The sequence below is a fragment of the Daphnia pulicaria genome, chromosome 1 (genome assembly GCF_021234035.1).
Source record: "Daphnia pulicaria isolate SC F1-1A chromosome 1, SC_F0-13Bv2, whole genome shotgun sequence".
Lineage (NCBI taxonomy): Eukaryota > Metazoa > Arthropoda > Branchiopoda > Diplostraca > Daphniidae > Daphnia > Daphnia pulicaria.
In genome coordinates this window covers 2,189,891-2,197,400 of record NC_060913.1, presented here as the reverse complement: position 1 = coordinate 2,197,400, position 7,510 = coordinate 2,189,891, and the positions used below count along the sequence as shown (strand labels likewise).

At 34.8% G+C, this 7,510-nt stretch overlaps 1 long non-coding RNA gene across 1 annotated transcript; it reads left to right on the top strand.

Annotated features, from left to right (window-relative positions):
• Positions 1-4,837: 4,837 nt before the first annotated feature.
• LOC124321237 lies at positions 4,838-5,833 on the top strand. Its single transcript, XR_006914219.1, has 3 exons — positions 4,838-4,919; positions 5,008-5,135; positions 5,206-5,833. It is a non-coding gene; the product is annotated as an uncharacterized LOC124321237 (long non-coding RNA).
• The last annotated feature ends 1,677 nt before the right edge of the window (positions 5,834-7,510 follow it).

Here is a 7,510-nt window from a genome sequence, read left to right as displayed (position 1 = left end):
TTTTAAAAAGTGGGGGTTACAAAGAAATTTGGCAGAAATATATACACTCGAGTTTTTGAATATTTGCCCCACCATAAATCTCAATTATGAAAATCAACATCAGTGTTTTTAAATATTCTTAGGTATTGAAGAATAAGAAAACCATAAGCAGTATCATTCAGATACCCTTGAGTTTGGACCCCCCTTAGAACGAAAAAAAAAATTCGACTTATTCAATAAAATTCTTTTTCATTTCTTTATTTTTATCTACGACAGAGCTATCTACTGACGACGCTGTCGCCTCATTAACTGAAATGCAGGATTGCATGGGGCATTTACTGCAATACCGATGTTGCCAAATATGAATATCAAAGGATGACATTTAATATATCCTCATTCGGCAACGTTACCTATGTTGAGCGGGATTGAACATGGACTAAAAATATACTCCAGATTCAGAACGGGACTCTTCGACGTTAATTCCTATGTCGGCCTTGTATTTTTTTCGGGGATATCAGAATAAGCGTGAAAATTTCATTTTGGGAACAACTCCGGTTCTCTTTGGTGTGTTTGTAAACAGATGCCCATGCACTGCATATTCGAGAGAAAAACAGTCTGATTAATACATGTGCCATAACAAAACCACCATAAGCTTTCAAAAATCATCACACCATCTTTGGATACGTCTAAAAATCAGTATTAGCCCTACTAACACTGCTACATTTCCGGGTTGTAAAAAAGTGAATCTGGGCAGCGTTTTCCTTATTAAGCTTTCTTATGGTAATTGTGTGTAAACAAAACAATAACGGTATCATCCTTATTGAAATTTTGGAGCTTAATGGATAGCTTTTATAGATACAAATAATTTACTTGATTTTCCGATATCTTCTACCAACACATGAAATCGACAAAACTTTCTGGAGACCTTTCCTATCACACATAAATGTCAATATCAATGCAAATCAGTGAACAATAACCTATTCTATGGTAATTATGCAAGATTACAATTCATATGTAATGGGTATTGTATAAGTATGGTGCGCCGTTTGTGGCAACGAAATACAGAATCTTTTATTCTTCATACATTTCTTTCTACTTTGTCTGCTATACTCGTCTGCTTACAACTTTGCCATGTATTCTTTTTATGACTTCTTTTTTTCAATGTGATGGTTAATACTACCCCATAATTTCAAAAATAAATAAACCAAAATAATTAGAATAATTCTTTAATAATATTTTTCATTTTCCCCCTTTTGCAGTTTATTATTTTAAACTGACAATTATTAAACGAAGCCACCTAGCGGTTGAAAACATAACCACACACCGCATTCACTTTCCTCTTTATAGCTAGTGAATATCGGAACGTAGGGTCGGAATGCAACGGCAAGTTCCGTACCTGCTCACTGGCGGAACTCGCCTGCCAAAATTCCGTACGCGTAGCCAAATCATATTACTGAGACAAAAAAAAATTGCGACGACTAGTTGGATGAGTGGCATGCCCGCTATTTTATCACAAAGGGCCGCCTGTCCGTTGTTACAGTCGGGTATCTACGCGAAAATAATGAGGTTAAATATTTCACACTAGAACAAGCTCTAATAAGAGCGCAAGGTGCTAATTATTAAGTTGTGCACGATAGGATCAATTTAGCGCAATTCATTTCATCGTATTATCACGATAAAATAGGAAAGGTATACTCTCGGCTATCCCTAAGACCGGCGGATGTTTAGTAAAGTGTCCTAATATTCCCCGCCAAGTTAGCTAGGTTAGGTTATAGGGGTATAGGAAAATTAGGGGTTTTTCTTTCGTTATCTATAAAATTACTAATGAATGTGTCCAGAAATTGATTTAATTTAAGCTTTATTTAATTCACTGTCGTTCAATACCAAATTTATCTAGATTAGGCAATTTTTTATATGTTAAATTCGTGATTGAAATTCTCAATTTTGTGAAAATTAAGCCAAAAAACAAAAAAATCAAATGTGTTTTTAATAACTTATTTTTGTTTATTTTGTTTTAAAATATTAAAGATGAATTTTCAAATTCACTTTTTTCAAATTCACATTTTTTTTTCATATGAAAACCGTACTCCACCGTACTCCTTAACATATGCGGTCTTGCACTAAACGTTCAAGCGTTCAACAGGAGCGTATGAAGGCAGACCAGTATTTTTGTATTAGACGTTCACTCACACTTGATTGTTGCCTTTGCTGATTTTTCACATCTATCACGTTTCATTGTTACACAAATTAACAATTATTTCTATACGTGGACTTTGATGTGTTTTATTACAATTTTAAATTTGGACATAAACATTCATCATCCTCTTGAACAACCTTCCATTCAAAATCCTTTTAGAATACTTTATCGCCGACGGTAATGCCCTTTGGCTCTTATGGAAGATATGGGTGGGTGATCTTGAAACTTTGGTATAACTAGAGATGCAAAAGTTCTTTCTCTACCTCCCCTTCTGCCGCGTTTAGGTACAAACTCTTCAATACATGCTATAACTTGTGGTTTCAATCGCTAATTGGCATTAATTGTAGTTATAACGGCAATCTCGTTAAGCTTTTGCAAACGCAAATACTATTTTTTGCAGTTGCATCCGCAGATAATAAGATAATATAATAAAACGAATCGGTTAGTCAGAAAATAACAGAGCTATATGTTATCTCGGTTTATTCAAAATTCTTCCCGAAGAAGAAACCCCCTCACATTGCTGGCTTCCCTTAAAAAGTTCAAAAAAAAATTGGATGAATATGTTTTATTAAAAATGTCTCAATAAAATAAGATTTTTTAATCCGTGAAAAAAAGGAATTAACGAGCTTTAGTAATTGGAAGAAAAAATGTAAATTTCATGTTCATGTGAATCCCGTATATACCGCGATCATGACTATATAACTTCAAGCTCTAATTGTAAAATGGAAATAATAATCAGGACTATTGCCTTAGATCAAATTCTTTGAATTAACGATAACCTTGATATTAATGTCTTTTATAATCACCATCTATATAATTGCATAATATAACTTGGCGTGGCCTTTCCATATGTTATTCTTATGAAACTATGAGTTGAATCGATATTTCATGTATCAATAAGATACAAAAAGACATCTGTTCATAAAATAACTTTATCTATCCCTAAATATATCCTAAATACTTTTATCTTCCCCATTGTGACTTAGCTCCCTGCTCCCCATAACTGAATAGCTCTCATAGTTTTCTTTAAACAGGTTTCAAAGATGTTTTCATGCTTCGATTTGATTTTCTTACATAAAATTCTTTTTCTTTGTTTATAAGCTCATTGCTATTTTTTTCGAGCAGAATATATTACTCGATTAGCTTTCTTAGACTGATTAAAAATTCAAAAAAAATAACTGATACTGATGCTAGTAATTGGTTCCATTGAAATAATTTAAATCCGATTGGATTGCAAAAACTTTCGTGTTCTTCTACATGAACCCGGAAATGGCTAACTTTAATCAAATATTTTTTAAAAATTCCATCTAGATTAGTAAATAAAATAAAAATAAAATATTTCATTTTACCTGTTGAACACGTAATGAATGTATCCACAAAAAAAATTTCGTTTACGTTGTATAAACGAAAATCCGAAATTTGAAACATTGTTCATTGGAAGTCTTTGTCGATTAATATCAAATCCCTAAATTCTAAGCCAGTTTTGGTTTTTTGAATAATTCCAATCTGAAAATTGTAAATATATTTATGCCTAATTCTATGTTACAATAAATTGTTAATTTTATGTAAATAATTTGAATTACCTTCATTACAAGAGCAAAAATTGTAACGTATTCCTCGTTATTTTTTAAATGAAATATTATAAAATGATGTGACTGTCATTAGTATTTGTAACAACAACTTCCATTGTATTTTCGGGGCCTTTCAAAGTAGAAAAAAGATTAATATCACCATCCAAATCAATTTATCGAATCCAAAACAACCTTTCTGTTTGGAGATGCACAAATAATGGATGTTGGCTCATGGTGTACCGTAGGTAGTTCTTTGTCATTTTGAAAGTGGAGAAGGATTTATCTCTCGAGCAATTCATAACAGCTTTGGAGAAGAAGATTCGAAGGGCTCTCCATCTCCATTTGGAAAAGTAACTGGCAATGCCTTTTTTGCATGATCTTCAGCTTCTTTGGCCCGTAACCGATTACTATGAATGAAGGAAAGAAACTCTTGAAGTGGAGGCATTCGTTCTGTTTTGCGCAACATTTTGCGTAGCTTGTGTCAAAATATGTCCCCATTCAACGCTTTCCATGCGTTTATGAGTATATCGGTCTATGGACCAATTTATTTACTTCAATCTTTTCTTGTCCAGTTTCTTTTTGGGTCCGTCGCCATAAAGACAGTAAAAGCGCATCGATAAAAACATTTTACAACTAAAAATATACCAAGTTGTCAAAACTCACTAGATCGCTCCGATTCCCATAGCATTTTATCAGCTATCCTGACCCAGAGATTAGCTTTATTGCCAATCAGAATTCTCGTTACACGCGCGTATACTGGAACATTGCAGTTGGCTAAACGATTTTATTATCACGGGGGGATTAGACTATACACGGCAATGACATTTAAAGACACTGAAAATAAAAATAAAAAAAAGTAGCTCCACTTACATCAGATTCTGAAACGGCAATCGAATAGCGAGGAGGTCAAATTTTTTCCGTTTAAACTTGAATTTGAATATTTTTCAAAATAATAACACTGCTGTCAAACTTCCTTCGAAATTTTTTGAATTTCTGTTAACTATTTTATTGTCAATGTGTATCGATCGATTTCTTTAATTTTACACGGGGGGAGGAAACCGACTTTGCAGAATTCAATTTCAATTTGACAGATAGCCATAAGTGAAGCCGTGAAGCCATGTGTCGTCGTCGTCGACAACAAATTGTTCTCAGGAAGGACTTTGACCAAAATGGTAATTGTCACAATGTTTATTGACTAATTTGTTCTATGTAGGCTATGTATTGGATAATATTAATTTTAACTCATTTACTTTTTAACAGTTTAAATGACCATAAAGGATATGCTCGTCAACAAACAATAGATGATTGAGAAGTTAGAACTTCCATTTATTACTGCAATTTTGAAGATGCCATTAAACATTAAGAAAATGAAATGGGAAGAATATTTGGTATGTAAAATAGTACACACTTTCAGAGAATGCATTTACTCTATCTTTTCAATGAGTTTTTATTTTATAGAAATTAAAAAAAATCAAATTCAAGAAACTTCCAACACTTTACCTTGTCTCGTCGTTGGCGCTCTCTCATCTCACACTCTGCAGCTAGCATCGCCTGCTGGAAATTCTTCCGTTTGATTTATCAAAGCTTTTTCTTCTTCTTCTTCTACCATAATGTCTAAATGGGGAGAGAGAGTTTCCTTACACACTCAAATTGATTGGTTTTGAGAACGACTCCAGATCAGGCTTGTTTTGTACCTGACAACTTTTATCTGTGGATAAACGATCATCGAATTAAAAAAAAATTATCTTTTAACAATTCAAGTGAAGTGTAACTAAAAAGTTTTATGACCCGCCAAACTGGCACCTCTAAGCTTAAACCATTCTTATCTAATTACATTCAACTTGGCTATATTATTTTGGCGTCGACGTGAATCATGTCATAGCTTAAGATGGGATCCACGATATACTTCGAGACATTGACCTACATTTCGGACAATTTGTAGAAAAGAAATGAAATGCAATCTCGACCTTTTCAACCATACCCAAAAATTCGTTTGTCTTACAATCTCTTTAAACGTAACCTTTGCTTCCATACGTAGCGTGAATGGAATAGAAGTGAAATCTAAACTTTAATAATTTGCATTACCTTCAATACAAGAGCAAAAATTGAAACGTATTCCTCGTAATTTTGTAAATGAAGTATTATATAATGATGTGACTATCATTTGTATTTGTATCAACAACTTCCATGTATTTTCGGGGCCTTTCAAAGTAGAAAAAGGATAAATATCACCATCCAAATCAATTTATCGAATCCAAAACAACGTTTGCTGTTTGGAGATGCACAAATAATGGATGTTGGCTCATGGTGTACCGTAGGTAGTTCTTTGTCATTTTGAAAGTGGAGAAGGATTTATCTCTCGAGCAATTCATAACAGCTTTGGAGAAGAAGATTCGAAGGGCTCTCCATCTCCATTTGGAAAAGTAACTGGCAATGCCTTTTTTGCATGATCTTCAGCTTCTTTGGCCCGTAACCGATTACTGTGAATGAAGGAAAGAAACTCTTGAAGTGGAGGCATTCGTTCTGTTTTGCGCAACATTTTGCGTAGCTTGTGTCAAAATATGTCCCCATTCAACGCTTTCCATGCGTTTATGAGTATATCGGTCTATGGACCAATCTATTGCTTTCAATCTTTTCTTGCCCAGTTTCTTTTTTGCAACCAGCACGTATGTTTCAAGCTTGTATAACAGTTCAACAATTCGATTGGTTTTCACTCTAGTCCTTGGAGTTTGAGTTGATCAGCTGCCTTAGGACTTACTGGCGTTCTTCTTATCCACGATATCCTTCTTTTCCAGCAATATAAGACTTGTGTTCTTCGTCAAAGAAAAAACATGGCACTCAGGAGAGACTTCCACTTCTATTTAAAAACTCCAACCAATCATGGTCCGGCAAAAACGGCTATTAATTGATTTGTGAGCCTACTGCTAGACGTCGTGTCGTTCTCTCTCTGCTAGTTATGTAACTTTCTTTCTAGAGATTACTTGCCTTGATTGTGAATTCATGTGTGTCATCTTTTTTCTAAAGGTTCGTTTGTTGTTTTAGAATGTCTTCATGTTTTGAATTTAACATTGTTTTGTGTCTGCATGAAGTCTGGAAAGGTGGCTGTCTAAGTGTCTATATATTTGTATCTTTATTTTTTAGTTTGGTTGATGTGAGAAATTTCTTTCTGCTCTTGATAATTAATCCCATGCTTTGGAAATGCTCTTGATGCCGCCGCTTCTAGAAATATACGCCTGCTGGAAATACTCCTGACGCAGCCGCTGCGGGGAAGGAGCCTGTCAATGCCGCCGTTTGTAGTTTTGTTAAAAGAGCAGGTCATCGCGAAAGAGCAGGCCGTGGCAATAGAGCAGGCCGGAGCGGAAGAGCACGCTGTGTCAACAAAGCAGGAAGTGGCGAAGGAGCTGGTTTTGTCGAAAAAGCGGGACGTGGTGAAGGAGTAGGCCAAGGTGAAAGAGCAGGTTATGGAGAAGATCTGCCTCCATCCGATAACCTGCTGAAACCAGCTTGTGAAATAAGAGACGATCCTGAATGAGGACGAAAATTCCAAAATATTTTGACCGCCCTGGATGCACAACACCTGCGCAGGAGAGAAAATACAATGTAAAGACTTTAACAAGATTGTCTAAGAAGACAACAAGAAGAGTAAATATTATTTGACCGAGAAGTGGCCATGATTGAAGTACAAGAGAAAATTCGCCAAACAAGGAAACGGCAACGATTAACTTGTCTTTTTCTGTGGTAACATCTCTGTAGACTTATAATG